Here is a 17,108-nt window from a genome sequence, read left to right on the forward strand (position 1 = left end):
GTAGATAAAATTTCTATAATCTTCAAGTTTCTTCTTGCATTCTTCTTCATTCTTTTCTACAAATTCATCAACTCTAACATTTTCACTTTCCACAATTTTGGTAGTGTTAGAATTCAAACACGTATATGTCTTTCATTTATTAGAGTATCCTAAGAATATACCTTCATCACTCTTTGCATCAATTTTTCCTTTCCTTGCATCTTTCAATATGTAACACTTCCTTCCAAAAACTTTTAAACATTTAAAATTAGGTGCATAGCCATACCATAGTTCAAAAGGGGTTTTATTTTTACCTTTTTTGACTTCAACTCTGTTTAGTGTATAAAAAATATTACTAATAGCTTCTCTCCAATATTGGTGTGAAACATTCTTTTCCATATTTAGTGTTCTTGTACAGTCCATTATTGATCTATTTCTTCTTTCAACTATCCCATTTTGTAGTGGAGTCCTTGGTGTTGACATTTTTTCTTTTGATTCCTTTGTCAATGCGTAATGTATTGAACTCTTCATATACAAATTCACTTCCTGTATATAATCTCAAGCATTTCAAAATTTTACCTAATTCCTTTTCAAATCTAACCAAATACCATGTAAACATTTGAAAATTGTCAAATTTTTCTTTTAGAAACATCATAGTCATCATTCTAGATAAATCATCAACAAAAAGAATAAATTACTTGTCACCATAATAACTTTTCACTCCAATAAGACCACATAAATCAATATGAACTTTATTAGAAGAATAGGTTCTTCTCTTGAAACTATACTTTATTATTTTTCCCAGACATTGTTTGCACATCACTTTATCAATTTTTCTCAATCTTGGTAATCCTCTTACTTTTTCTATCTTACTAATGCTTGCCAAATTATAAAAGTTTACATGACATAGCCTGAATTGTTCAACTATGCTACACTCAACAAATTATATCTCAAACCATCAACCCAATATGAATTATCACATCTAATCTTGTCATTCAATATAATTGATCATTTACCCTTCACATAACATGGTGTATCATTTCCAAACTTAACACAACTAACATTATAGTGTTCTATTTTTTCAAACTTACTTGTATCACCAGTCATATGATTTGAGAAACTACTATAAATTACCTATTTATCATTCTTACTCATATGTGAGATTAAATCAGTTTTCTCAAAATTTTCATCTTTATCAAATTCATCTTTCATTACAACATATACAACTTCTTCATCATGTTCATCAAAATCACTATCATACCCATCTTCTTCAACAATGTAACAAGATTTCTTACCTTTTTCTTTGTAATATTTGTTGCCTTGGTTTTCTCTATTATCTCTCCTTCCTTGATATTTTGTTGTCTTTCCTTTTCTCCTCATCTCTATTAGGACATCTTGCATCAATATGACCAACTTTTTTATATGTAAAATAGATTATAGGAAGTTTACCTTTTTATTTGCCTTTTCCTCTTAGTAGCCTTCTTGCCAATAATGCTTCTAGAACATCAAGGTCATCATTTGACTCACTGTTACTATCCATGGGCTTACTTTTTGAACTTTTCTTTCTTTTGGATCCATCAAGGGTTAGTTGAGACTTGAAAGCATATTCAACACTAGAAGGTGTATTGCGGTGAGTCTACCAATTAGACTATCCAAGGCCAGATCATTACCAAGTGTACATCTCAGTTCTTGTATTACAGATACTCTAATTGCATAGATAGGAAGTAAATTGCTCAATACCTTGCTAATCACAATTCTATGATATATGTCTACGCCAACATCTCTATTACACTCACCATTTCTTTGATTTGGCCATAATACTAAGCAACAATCTCTCCTTTTTTCATTCTCATGTCATTAAACTTGTCTCTCAAACTTTCTTCTTTAGCCCTTAACACATTTTTGTCTCCTCCATGAATTTCTACCAACTCATCCCACATTTTCTTTGTAGTGTTACAATCCTTTACATCATCAAAATCAACATAACTCTGGGAAGATGCTAGATCTATCATCAATTGATTGTGCTCCTTCTTCTCTTTGATTTTCTCAATTGTCATGGGTCTAGGCACTTCAATGTATTCATTGTCCAAGTAGTATAGTGCATAATCTCCAACTCCAGATAGATGCAATCTCATCAAGTATTTTTATTATGGGAAGTTATCTTTGTTCAACTCAGGTACCTCTCTCTTGTACATCTTTATCTTTAGCTTAAGTCCTTTCAAACTTTCCTTACAAGCACCAATGGTTTGATACTAATTGTTAGAATGATAGAATAACTGAGAGGGGGGTGAATCGGTTATCCTCAAGTCTAGATGTACCAATTCAACTTTTAATAGCTTCAAACATCTTAAACAATCTCATGAATTCACTCGGCTAAAATAACAACTCATTAGTAAACCAACTTATTCATCTCATCACTAACTCTATGTTTAGTAAATGTTGAATAATAGAAATATATAATATTAAATACAATGCATCGTGAAAACAACATTCACACAAGTATAACACCAGGATTTAACATGGAAACCCAATTTGGGAAAAGCACCAAGTAGCATGCTACCACTTTTCACTCTTCTAAAATGAGCTTTGTTAAATGCCAACTCTGTTAAAGGTTACACACTATTAGTCGTGACCATGTTAAAGGATTTAATCACCCTATTAAAAGTGGCCTTTTTAGAGGTCTTTAGGTCATTCCATTAGAATTTCACCTTTATTAAATGATTTATAATATGACTATTAGGTCAACCTTGATTAAGGGATTTTATTGTCACAATGGTTAAAAAGTAACAACTAGGTTTGATCTGATAAAATAAAACTCACTTTTCAAATTCAAATCTCCATTCATCTCATTCCTAGTTCATTGACTGGATTTCATCATATTCTTCATCTTTGATCTTCTTGCAACCCTTCAATAAATCACTCTTCAAAAACTTCTTACTTTTCTTTTGTTGTTCTTCTCTTCATAGATTCTTCACAAATTTTTCAATCAACAACAACCATAAAACATTTTTTCTACCTCTTTAAATAGGTAGCTTTGATCTTTTGTTGCTTAAACATTACCATAGATCTTAGGGTTTGATCAGATTCATTGAATCTGTCCATCATTTAGTCCTTCTTATTTCTTGAAACTTCTCAATTCTTTAGATTAAATCCTTGCCTTAGATCACTTTAAAAACTTAATTCATGCATTAAATATGCTAGCTCATCAATCCTTATCATTTATGCATTTTGACCAATTAATAAATTCAACTATATCAGCCTTAAATCTAGATTCCTTCATAAACTAATAAAATGATGATAAATGCTCATCACTGTGTTCTTAATCTTGGGCATCACTATGTAGCTCAATCTCTACTATTCTGTCTCACTCATCTTACTCTTTCTTTCTTGGACTATTCTATGTTTGGTTTCTTCTTTAGTATTCTCTTTATTTTTGTCAACCATTACTATCACTCAACTAATTTTTTTTCACTCAGCTATGTCTTAAGTTCCTTAATCTTCTACTTCAACTTCTTCAATGACCTTGTAAATTGTCACTAGGTCAAGCTAAATGTTTTACTCTCCTTCTTGTCTTTCATCAACCATCTCCTCTAGACTTCAAATCAACTTTCTTCTTTGCTTAATTCAATGATCAAAAAACACATTATCTTTTCAAATACTAACTAGTAAGGTGTGACAACAATGATAACATAAAAATTATTCCAATTTCCAACAAAACTCACCTTTCCTTGCCAAGATGTCTTAAATTTTCAAGGTATTAACCAACATTTTATCAAATCTAGATGGACGTTGCAATTGAAGTGCAAAGTTCACTTTTGGGATCAAATTTTTGATAAAGATAACCATATTTTCATTTTCAAGTACTTTCCTTAGACATCATGCAAATATCTCCCTCCATCTCTAAAGGTAAGTGATGAAGGATTCCTCATTTTATTGTTTTCTATTACAAAGGCACAATATTGTTATAGAAATGTTTCATATTGTAAAAGTATATCTAGATGAAATTTTTTATTAGGTAATCAAAGGATTTTATTCCTATAGGCACCTTGGAGAACCATTCCATGGATTTCCTTCCCAAACTCTTAGGAAATAGCCTCATAAAATATATATGTTCATGCATGAACTCCATGCTAAGAGTACACAATTTCCTTATCTAGTTAGAAAATCATGTCAACATATATTTTGGATTGTACTTTGTTATAGGATTATATATACCCCATTAGAAAATAACTCTTAGTATTATGAGTTGTATGACTTGCTACCCATAATTGTACTTAGTTTTTCTCTACTCATATAGGGTGTTGTGTCTTGTAAACCTATATTTTTTTGTATTTAAGTCATCGCATAATTATAACTAGTTCTTTTATCATAAAGGAACCCTCAAGAAATCATATTTGATCCTAAAGCTCATATCTAGTTATATCTCTTGGCTCATATAGGAAAGATTGTATAGGGGATATAAGACATTTTTGTGCACTTTCTCTCAATCTTTATTAGTAATTGGGATATCTTTGTCAAGAAATATGTTCATTTTAGATATTCCTTTCTAAGTAAAATATTAAGAAAGTCCAAGTTTTTTGTTGTATCACAAAAACAAGAGTATACTCCACTATCACCTAATAATCGGCTACAAAGTGAATCTTATTAAGATGCCTAAAAAGAATAAACATTACTTATTTGTATGTCTAAGGAAACCTTTAAGGATTAGTAGTTTGAATTTTAAGTCTTCTTCAAGAATGTCTAGTAGACCATGGTTAGGATATTTAAAGACATCAAAATAGAGAATCCAACATCAAAGGTTAGGGTAGAATCAAATTGAAAGTTTGAAATCAAACCAAAATGTTCTTTATTCATAGAGTCTTATGATTATCAGATGCATGTTAAATAAATTTTCCAATATATGAGCTAAGGCTACCCCTATATGATTACTAATCCTAAAAACAATCAATAAACTACCTCAATATGATAAATACTAGATACAACTAATGATAAAGGTTTATAATATCTTATAAACTAAATACAATCTTCAACACTACTAGTTACAATCTTTGATCACCCTTGTACAATGTATTGATCAAGGTGGACTTGAAAGTATGGATAAATTTTAGAAAATGATAAAAATTTAGGGCTTGAGCCCCACAATAGGTATTACAAACGTGTGTGAATATTTTCCTTTTATCCTAAAATCACAAACACTTTAATGTATCATTATATCATTAGTTATTGAAATAAAATCAATCAAAAAACATATAAAACCAATTGAAATTGACATGTTTCTTTCTATTTATAAATAATATGATCTAACTTGGGTTTGGTCTTAGATTATTAACCTAGATCAATGACAATTCAGTTCTAAAATGGAAGATATAATCTATTACAATGCAAATATGCAAGATAAACATGGTCATAGTTATGAATTGAAATGTAATTATGTAAGATTAAAACTAGAAATCTATGATTTTAGCTCCTACATGATCTATTATGGTAGAAATTAAAGTTAAGATGCACAAATTAACTTAATAATGCTTTCAAAATGATGAATTAAGTTGTAGATACAATTTGACATTATTTAATAAAGAGGAATACATTGATGCCCAAATCAACAGATTGGAATTTTGACGAGATTACCTACTTAATTACTGAATTTCTAACTGACTTAGCCAACTAATGGGAGTGATTGACTATGATCCTTCTCCCCTACACTTAAGGTTCTATATAACCTAGGTGGGTGGGCCTATAAAGTAAGTTGATTTCCAAGTTCAAGGCTTTTTATAATGGATGATGATTATGTAAATATCTTTTACTTAGTTCTTTCAAGATGGAAAATTATTTTCTTGAATTGTAAACTAGATTTTGTATATGTCTATGAACTAAAATTATTTATTACTTTTGTTGGAAATTGCAATAGGAAAGGTAAACTTTTGAGAGGAGGGTGAATAAATATTTTTAACTTGGACCCATAAAACTTTCACCACACATCCATCTCATGCAATCAATGAGTAAACTAAAATAACATGTAAAGAATATACATCTAAATCATATGAAAATGTAAGAATTCACACACATAACACTAGATATGATTACCTAGAAACCCTCCAAGTGAGAAAGTAAAACTGGGGTGGGGATGACATCCACAAATCTTCACTACTACAGTAATAAAGTGTATCCAATGAAGGTTACAATTTTTTGACCATGAAACATGATCTACCCTATGAAAGGTCTACCCTATTAAAGGCTTACAAATACTATTAGGTCTCACCTTGTTAGAGGATTTCAACACCTTGTTAGAAGTGTGCCTTGTTAGAGGACTTCAACTTACAACTAAATAAGCACCCGTTTCATACGACCTGTTAAGACTACTCTATTAAGAGATTTGATTGAAATCATCTATTAAGATGTCTCAGCATAGATCCTGTGGTTGGCACTTGATTACCTGATAACAAATCACCTCTATACAATGTTTCTTGATCCTTCTTCATCAGATGTATCAATGTTGTATCCTTTTCTCTATTCTTTGTTCTGCTCTAACTAATTCTACAATTCACTCTCTCTTCATAACTTCTAAGTTACCTTGAATGCTCTGTCTGTGCATGCAAACTATCCTTTTCATTCCTTCAATTCCTTATGCACTCATATATAGTTTAGGGTTTTTTTCCTCCTTAAGAAGACTTTGGTGGCTTAGGGTTAGGTATGAATCTACGCTTGAGATTCATCCATTTTGCTGCTTAATCCTTCCCTTTTTTTCATTGGATGAATGTAATTACATAGGGAATCCAATTAGAGATTCATCCTTATCTCCAAAATATTGAAATAAAATCTTAATTCAACTCAAAAATGATTTACATAGTTGTTTGTGCCATTACAAAGAAAAATGTCAAAACCGTGTCACTTGGCATCTAAAGTCTCTGACGCTTGGCATGCACTGATCTTTATGCTGTGACTCAACACTTGCATTTCTTGACATCCACTATTTACTTGGCTCCTGAATCACTCAGCATGGTCTATCTGCTTGGCATTTGAGTGACTCGGCACATGAGTGACTCAGCACTCATTGTAACTGAGCAACATGGTCTCATATTTGCATGTTTTGCTTAGCATGTATTACTAGTTTAGCATGAACTAAGTAAATGGCTTAAGTGTGTTGACACTCGCTTGTCAAAACCAATCTGAGATCAAAAATCTCCCCCTTTGACATGAGTGTCAAAAACACTTGAATATACATTATCATCCTTGATTTCTTGAGCATAACATATCCATGACTCATCTTATATACAAAATTTCAAAATTTCAAAATTTTGCAATAACTTAGATACCTCAAAATATGATAACTCCCCCAAGTTGATATATCTATTTTGTATCCAAAATTATGTGCTCCTTCTAAGTAAATGTGTCTCTACTGATACACTTTGACTTCAATGTGTTGTGTTACCAATACTCTTTCATTTGATATGCTCTCCCTTATCTGATATCTACCCCATTTATACATATCTCCCCAAAAATATTTCTCCCTACTGTTATGCTCCCCCTTTCTTATTATTCCTTTTTGCTTATACTCCCCTTGTCTTGTTCTCCCCCTTTTTGACACTTATGTCAAATGGGCTATATACTAATTACATATGTTTGTCCAAAAAATATATATGGACATCCAGTATGATCTTGAGGGTTGCATCCTAGTTATCACATGCAACATCCAATGACTTAATTTGGATTGCAAGCTTGGCAAAAAAGTGGACTAGGCCATCTAAAGTAGAAAGATTGGGGTCTTTCTTTGGTAGAGTTTCAACATAGCCTAGCTCCTTGTGCAATATTTCCATGTGTGGGGTGAGGGTTTCTTGAATGCTTGTTAGTTTAGCTCTTATGTTAGCCTCATCTACTGTCAATATAGCTAATTGACTCTATGTTTGAAGCAATCTCCTAAAATGCTTCTCACTTTGAGTTGGATTTGTTGATAATCTTGCACCTGATGCAGATATTTGGCTTTCCAGACTTAGAATGTGACTCTTGGTCTCTTGAGTGAAGAGCGTTGGATTGCATAATTTTGTGTACAATGAGAATATGTTCTCAAGTACCTTCTCTACATCCTCAACCTTAGTTGCCAATGTAACTTGTTGTAGTGCTATCTCACTAGATATTTTCTCATTCACTTTATTTTGGAACTTCTTTTCTGACCATTCTAAAAGTTTGGCATTTGTATCAAGGTCTTCATTATTGACCTTTTCCACTATATATGTCAATTTTTCCATTAGTAGCTTGGTCCCTTTAGAATTTGGCAGACTAAATGCATCTAGAAAGATTTCCTTGATGTCTTGTAGTGCCTACTTCTGCCTATATTCTCTCCTAAGCATTTCTTGATGCTTTTTCCTTTCTAAGGCCTGTTGTAGTATGCCTATTTATTCTAGTGTCATAGTATCATAATCATATCTTGGTATAATAATTTCTTTGTCAAGGCTTATATCTCCATAATCAATTACCTTTTCAACCTTTGATGAACTTGGGATTGGCACTAATATTTGCAATGGAATAGCTTATGTGCTTGGCTTCTTACAAGTTTGTGTTGAAGAAGTGCCAGATGTTGGTAAAGCTACTGGTGCTTGAATGGCCACTTGTTCCTTCACCTTATGTGTTAACTCACTCTCTACAAGCTTTTCCTAATCTACCACTATGACTTGACTAGCACCTTGTTCTTGTGTTGTAGATGCAAATAAGTATATCTGGCCTATTTCTTTCTATCTTGTAGTGATGTCTTGTTCTTCTACTTTCTTCTCAACAGTATCAACTTTCACATTGTATCAACCTTGGTAGTTGTAACTTCAGGCATTTGAACCAAAGGTTGTACATTAGTAACTAAAGGGATGATTGAAGGTGGTTCTTGTGGATTCACCTTTTCCCTTGTAACATCAGTTACTACCTTTTGTAGTCCATCTACACTAACCAAAACTGGATTACCACAAAATTTGGCCTACAATGTAGATTGATCTAATATTTTCTTCAAGTCTTTTGTATTAAGAGGATTGATGTTATGAGCTGATAGATTAGAAACATCCTTGGCAATTATAGTTTTAGTAGTCTTAGTTATGTCATGGGGAGGACTGACACTTAGAAATTGTGTGTCATGCACACTCTATTCTACTTGTTGCTTAGGCTCAATTGTTGTCTTGTCATCTTCTTTCATCTTTGTCTCTCCTCCAACTATGTTATCTTTGTCATCATCTTTAACCTCTTAAGGTTCAACTTCTCCTTTCTTAATTATGGTTCATCCATAAATGAGTTTCCATATATGAGTTGATTTCTTTACAACATCTTCAATATTGTTTTGTAGAATGCTAAAGGCTCTGTATTTAGGTGTGAACCTAACTTCATATTTCTTTATAGCCTTAGAAATTTGTGCCTTTGTTAATTTAGGTATCACTTGGGCTAGTGTTGTCTTCTTGTTTTTTCTTTCCACATTTAGATAGTGAAGCTGCTTTTGCTCAACTATGTCATATAGACTTTTAGGTATTGAGTTGGAAAATTATAGGGGTGTTGTCTTGAATTTTTCCATCATGGCATATAAGGCTTCTTCAACTTGACTTTTCTCTTCTTTACCCAATTTTTCAAAATCAACATAACTAAATCCTAATAAATCTGCATTGTTTTTAACATTTTCACATATATTTTCAAGATCTAAGAGAGGATTGTAACTCACCACCTTGAATTGGTTGTTGTCATCTAACTTAGTTTTCTCTTCATTGGTATCTAGTTGTGCCACATATTACCTTCTTTATCTTTTCTACTCCTGACCTCTTTGCTCTATTTACTTTGCCTTTCCCTTATCCTTCTATGTTGTAGCACATGTGCTAGCTCTAGTTGTAGGTGCAGTGGGCTTTGGCTGACTTGGTTTGACAAGTTTTTTTGTCCTTTCCATAGGTTATGCCTTAGCCTTCCTTTTCTTTTGCTCTGTAGGAGTAGGGCCTCCCTCAACTTCTTCTCCCTTGGCACCTTTAGTCTCCTCCTCTTCTTTATCTTCTCTCATTCCTTGTGTCAATGCTAGAGGTTCTTGTGCTTGATTTTGTTCTTCCTCTTCATCCTCTTCTTCTTCTTCCTCTTCCTCCTTGGCACCTTCTCCAAGTTTTGCTTTTAACTTCTTTACTAGCTTGTCCTTCTTCTTAATAACTAATGTAGTTTTTAGTTACATAGTAATCTTGGACTTTAACATCTCATAGTTTCCAAAAAAATTTGTAGTCTTATCTACTTCTTCTGCTAGTAGAATTGTTATAGCTGTCGAGGCTTCATCTACATTTACCTCATACCATAAGGGTCTCACCCATCTTACCCTTGCTGTGGTAGCTTGCACAAATGTATAGTCAACATCCAAAAGAAAAAACACATCATTATAATGTTTTTCAACGAAAAACATTAGTATCCTTAGTCTCTACTTCATTGACTTTTTGAAATCTTCAAAGTAAGTAGTCATTAAGGATTCAAAATTTTCTCCTAGCTGCTCAATATATTCACCAATTTGTACTGCAGCTGATCTGTTGGTCTTCCATCAAATAGTACTAAATGAGGGGAACATGTTTTGTACATAAAAGAATATACAAATCAATATTGAACCAAATTTTCATTGTGCACTTTTTGTTTTCCTGATTGCTCCAAGGTTCTCCATCAGTTGTTGTAATTGTAGTTCTGCTAGATCATATGTATGATCTTTCTTGACAATCTTATATCCAACATCCATAGCTATATGGGGTACACTATTCAATCTAATGGATTGATAGAACTTGTGTGAAATTACCCTTACAACAAAGTTAATAAGAGGATCAGTGATTGTATCTATAGGCATACCTCTTTTATTCCAAACAGCTCCAGCATTCTTTTCAATCACTTCCTTGGAATCACTTCTTAGTGTCTTAGGCCGATCTAGAGTTGGGTAGCCAATAACCCTATGAATTATTCTCTTTTTTATTTTGATAGCTTCACTCTCTAGCCATAAGGAACCATCATGAATTTGGCTTAGCACTATTTGTATCCACTCTGTCTTAAATACATTTGGGAAACTAGGGCTTGTGTTAAACTCTTTCTCAACAATCTTGAATTCTTCTTTCAAAACACCATTTTCACATAGTTTTTTATATGCCTCCCTAATATCCATGTCACCAATGCTTCCTATCTTGAAATTATAACATTTTCTCACATCTTGAACCGTTATTACATTTGGCGGGATCATAAACAATGCATCAGAAGGGTTTTTTTAATATGTGATGTCAGGAATGGCTTTAAACGTGAGTTGCTTAACTTCATTACTCACTAATTGAACATTTAAAATTTATTTCCCTTAAAAAAATTTTGAACTTGATTCCATTGTGTGAAACTAGGGTTTATGAAAATTAAAACTATGGAGCTCGGCTCTTAATAAATACCTTTGGAGATCATTGCTAAAATCTTTCACAAATGTTTTGAATAGATTTCCAAATTTCCTTTTGCTCTGCTCACTCTTTCTCAATTTTAAAATGATGAAGAATGAGCTAAAATCATTCAAATACCCTTTAAAACCCTTGCAATAAATGCTAAGTACTTACACAACAGTAAGCTTGGCATCAACCAATTTTAGGCTCACTCAGCATTCATTGACATTACCACCACTTGGTAACCACTATGAGTTCGGCATCAACTAGCTAGACTTGCTAGGTCAACATCTTCTAGAATTCTACTCGGCACACATAGGAAACTTTTCATGCTTGACAACAACACAAAAATCTTAAAGATTTATCTTTGAATTCCTAACAATATCTTGCATCTTTATTCATGCTCATGTATCTTTTTCAGTTTCATCTCCTTTCTAGAATTGGTGTATGATATAGCCTTTAAATATTAGTCCCACATACCTCTTGATTGTTTAGTTTGATGAGGTGTGATCACCTGACCCATTGGTTGAAGTGATCCCTTCTCCATTTGATGTGTTGCACTCATCCTTTCTCTTCCATGTATTGCTCATCTCATCTCTAATATGTTCAACATCTGCCTTGCCTTTGCCTTTATCAAATTCACAACTTGGTGCCTTTGACCTAGTTGGCTAATATTTACTAATGTGACCAGTCTTCAAACAGTTGAAACATGTAGTTTGACTTAATCACCTTTTGTAATTGCCTCTGAAGTGTGTCCTAATACAATTTTTAGGAATATGTCCATATTCTTGATAATAATGATAGCTATATCTTCTATTATAATCCCAATTAGAAGAGTTGCCATTGTTCCTTACCTTTTTTTGCTTGTTTGATGACCACATGGGTTTAGATCTACATTCAAAAGCTTTATGTCCATACTTCTGACAGTTGTAGTAATATCCTCCAAATCTTTGTGTATGCATGGTTCTGATTCTATATTCATGTGCCTAATAACTTTGTTTGTTGCACTTATGAAAATGAATCATATTCTTAGGCTTGACATTTTGATTTGTAGTCTTGCTTCTACACACATTAGCAGTATGTCCTTTCTTACCATAATTATGACAAGTAGGTTTGGAGTTCTTAACTTTGGTGTTCCTTTCTTCTACACTTTTGGATGATTCTCCTTCTTTAGTGCTTGTATATCCTAGTCTAGATGTATCATTCTTGGATTTAGGAGATCTCAATAATTGCTCAAAGTATTTGATGGCTTCATTTGGTTTGTTGAAATGTTTAGAAAATTCCTTTTCTCTCTTCAGGTCACTCTACAATTGTTCATTTTGCAACTTCAATATAGTTATCTCAATGTCTTTGACATTTAACTCATAGTTGGCATTCATCATTTCACTTAGAGCATCCAATTGCATGTTGGAAATCTTGGTTAGCTCTGATGACTTCTCTTCAAGTTTTTTGCTTAGAATTCTTTTGTCTTCTTCAATCATGGCTTTGTCTTCCATATCTTTCTTCTTTTGTTCAGTTACCTCACATAGTAGTATAGCTTGGATTCTTGCTTTAATTTGAGATTTCTGATTTCCTCAGCTTGGACTCTATTCTTTTCCATTAGATTTACAATTGTTGCATCAAATTTATTAGATTTTCCATCTACAAATAGCTTGGTAGTGTCGATCTCTCTGTATTGTGTGTCATTCTCTGCAAAAGCAATTTATTTTCTTCTCTTCATAGATTTCTTTATTTCCTCTCTTGCTTCATTCAGTTGATGTAGTATGATATATATTTTAATCTCCTAGTTCTCAATGGTCTTTCCCAACTTGTAGACTTTCATTTCAAGATCTTTCCTCAAAGATGCAAAGCTTCTCTTTTAGAGAACAAGGCTCTGATACTAATTGTTGGAAATTACAATAGGAAAGGTAAACTTCTAAGGGGGGTGAATCAATAGTTTAAACTTGGACCCATTAAAATTTCACCACACATCCATCTCATGCATTCAATGGGTAAACTAAAATAACACATAAAGCATATACATCTAAATCATATGAACATGTTAGCATTCATACACATACCACCAAATATGATTACCCAGGAACCCTCCAAGTGAGAAGGTAAAACTAGGGTGGGGATGACGCCCACAAATCTTCACTACTACAGTAATAAAGTGTATCCAATGAAGGTTACAATGTTTTGACCATGAAACATGATCTACCTTGTGAAAGGCCTGCCTTGTTAAAGGCTTACAAAGACTATTAGGTCTCACCTTGTTAGAGGATTTCAACATCTTGTTAGAAGTGTGTCTTGTTAGAGGACTTCAACTTACAACTAAGTAAGCACTTTGTTAAAGGATTTCATATAGCTTGTTAAGACTACTTAGTTAAGAGGTTTGACTGAAATCAGTCTCAACATAGATCCTGCAGTTGCCATTTGATTGCCTAATAACAGATCACCTCTATACAATGTTTCTTAATCCTTCTTGATTAGATGTATCAGTGGTGTATCCTTTTCTCTATCCTTTGTTCTACTCTAACTAATTCTATAATTCACTCTCTCTTCATAACTTCTAAGTCACCTTGAATGCTTTGTCGACAATTCCTTATGCACTCATAGATAGTTTAGGGTTTTTTTCAGTTAGGTATGAATCTACAGCTAAGATTCATTCATTTTGTTGCTTAATCCTTCCCTTTTTTTGATTGGCTGCGTGTAATTGCATTGGGAATCTAATTAGAGATTTGTCCTTATCCCCAAAATATTAAAATACAATCTTAAGTTTGCTCAAAAATGGTTTACATAGTTGTTTGTGCCATTACAAAAAAATATGTCAAAACTGTGTCACTCAGCATCTAAAGCCTTTGACACTCGCCATGCACTGATCTTTATACTGTGACTCAATGCTTGCATTGCTCAACATCCACTGTTTACTCAGCCTCTGAATCACTCGGTATGGTCTATCTGCTTGGCACTTGAGTGACTCAGCACATATGTGATTGGAAACTCATTATAACTCAGCATGGTCTAATATTTACATGTTGTGCTCGACATGTATTACTAGTTTGGCATGAACTAGGTAAATGGCTTAAGTGTGTTGACACTCACTTGTCAAAACCAATCTGATATCAACAAATTTTTTCTATGATTTTTTCATTAAATAGATATAAAAATAAGCTAATATCCTTATCAAAATATTTAACAAGAGTTCTTTAAACTTGAAAAAAATTATTCATCAATAGATAAATACCTTATATATATCAAAAGTTACAAATATATGAGAGAGATACTATGTATAAACTTGTGAAATAGTATTACACCATCAACCAAATAGTTTCTAAATACTTTGAGTGTTTGAATATTTAAAAAGTAATCTTAGTGATTTTAACTTTGTTCAAAAGGCCAATAAGACAAACCAAAATATGGCAACAACTCTTTTAGTCTGATACTTAAATTGTAAGTTGCCCAGATAAACTCCACATAAGATTATACATTCAAAATTTATTTCAAAAGAGAAAATATAATAAAAAAATTATCCCCTCATAGATTTGATTGCACACTTATGAATATAAATGTAACATGCTAAAATTTCATAGTAAATAATCAACTGGAAATATCTCAAAATACCATCATTTCAATGTAACATGAAAGACAGTTATAATTTCTTATGCAATTATCTATTTTCCTTTTATTGACATAACAAGTAAATGATTAACTAATCTATTTGCTTTAGTCAAACCTCCAAAGAATAAGGGCAAAGTGATCAAGACTACACCAAAGAAAGTAGCTACTCCTATGATCATTTCCAAGAAGCCTAGAGGAAATTGAAGCTTTAGGAGGGTGATGATGAAGAGGAAGAAGAAAATACACCTATCATCCAACTAAAGAAGCCCCCACTATCCTTTGAGCAATAGTTAAAGAGATTGAAGGAGGGAAGTGGCATGGCTAGATTCAAATATATCAGATATGAATCCAGGAGAAAGGAGGAACACTAGTAGATTGAGGATTTTCTAGTTGAGAAGATGGAAAGATGGAAATATGATCCCAATGAGTTGAAAATCCAAGCTCTGCAAACCTTAAGGAAGTAACTCAAAGATGGAAAAATATTGTAAAACAATTTTGTAAAATAGAGGGAGACATCAAAGAATAGACATTGAAAAGTGTTATATCACACTTTACTAAAGAATAAATCAAGGAGGCCATGACCAAGCATGAAAACAAGTAAACTCCTAGATTTAAATTTTTTTCAAATTTTGTCAAATAAAATAGAAGAGGTTGTTTTGTCCACAAAAAAGTTGTGGAAAACTATTTTTGAGGAAGAGAATAAGGTAGATAAAGATGCAACACCAAATGTACAAACAATTGCGGTAATATCTTCTCTACCCACTTTTCTGAGCCAAGCCATTCTTCCATCAAGTGCAAAGAAGGTGGGGATTAAATAGGAGGAAGAAATTTCTTCATCCACCTAAGTAGTAACTGAAAAATAAACTCTGACTACCTCTAGGCTAAGTATAACCAAGTAGAAATCAAACAAGGATGAGGACACAATTGACAAAGGAAACAAAGAAGAAAGCAAGAGTTAACCAAATGGTGCAAAGAAGAAGGATGAAGGAAAAGGAAAATAAATTATACCTTCTTTGAGTGCCGAGGAAAAATAAAAGGAAAGATTACAAAAGAGATTAACCTTAATAAAGAGATTGTGATTCCAAATTGGGATCAACTAATCTCTTTTTTTAACAAATGGAGATCTTGAGTGAGCTATGGAGGAAAAGGGCTCAGTAGAGGAAACTCAAGGCAGAAAGGGACAAAGGAAAGGTTCTTGAAGACATCAAAGACATATTTTTGGATGTGATTCAAATTGAGGTAAATGATAAAGCCTCTATCATTGAGAAATTGATTGACATTTTACATAAATTCAATAAAGATTTAAATGGTTAGGAAAAACTTGTGCAAAGGACAGAAAGAAAATTTGAGAATAAAGTTTTGGAAAATGTAACCAAGAAGATTGTCATTGATCAAGTGGAATTGTCCATGCTTATTGCTACATTAGAAAGAGTTCTAAATAACATTGTATCTTTATTTGCAAAATTATGTGATACTTCAAATTTCACCAAGGAAATCAAGTTCAAATTGGCCAAGATTGATGAGGACTTGAAGAATAGTGCTAACCAGTTGGCACTTGACCCAAGTAATAGCTCCAATAAATTTGTGAACATCATATTTTTGATAGATTTATAGGCTAAACTACTAAGGGATAACACCAGGATTAGGGAAACATTCACAAATATTCAAAGTATATTGCTTCCCCACATGGATGTAATGTTGGATACAATTGTCCAATTGTGTGTTGTCTTTGATGTTACACAAATGTCATATCAGTTATCAGACAAAGTCTACTAAGCTCAGTTGGTCACCAAGGCAAAAGATAGAACCTACCAAGCGTTCTTAGACTTTACCTTGTGTAGAGAGTTGTTACTAAGCTTTCATGGTTAACAAAGGAAATTCAGTGTCTACCAAGCTTACTCGGTCATCAAAGGAAAATATGGTAGAAATCAGTGTCTACCGAGCTCTCACGATCAGCAAAGGAAGTTCAGTTCTTATCAAGTTCACTTGGCAGCCAAAGGATTTCATAGAATTTGCAGTGTTAACTGAGTTGAGATGGTTAACTTAGGAAACTATTTATAGAGCAGTGCTTATCGAGTTTGGTCAACCAATAAAGGAATTAATTGTTTTGGGAAATAAAGTTTATTTGTTTAATGTAATATTTGT

Source organism: Cupressus sempervirens, chromosome 6 (assembly GCF_028749045.1).
Source record: "Cupressus sempervirens isolate cs-2001-9-10 chromosome 6, ASM2874904v1, whole genome shotgun sequence".
Taxonomy (NCBI): domain Eukaryota; kingdom Viridiplantae; phylum Streptophyta; class Pinopsida; order Cupressales; family Cupressaceae; genus Cupressus; species Cupressus sempervirens.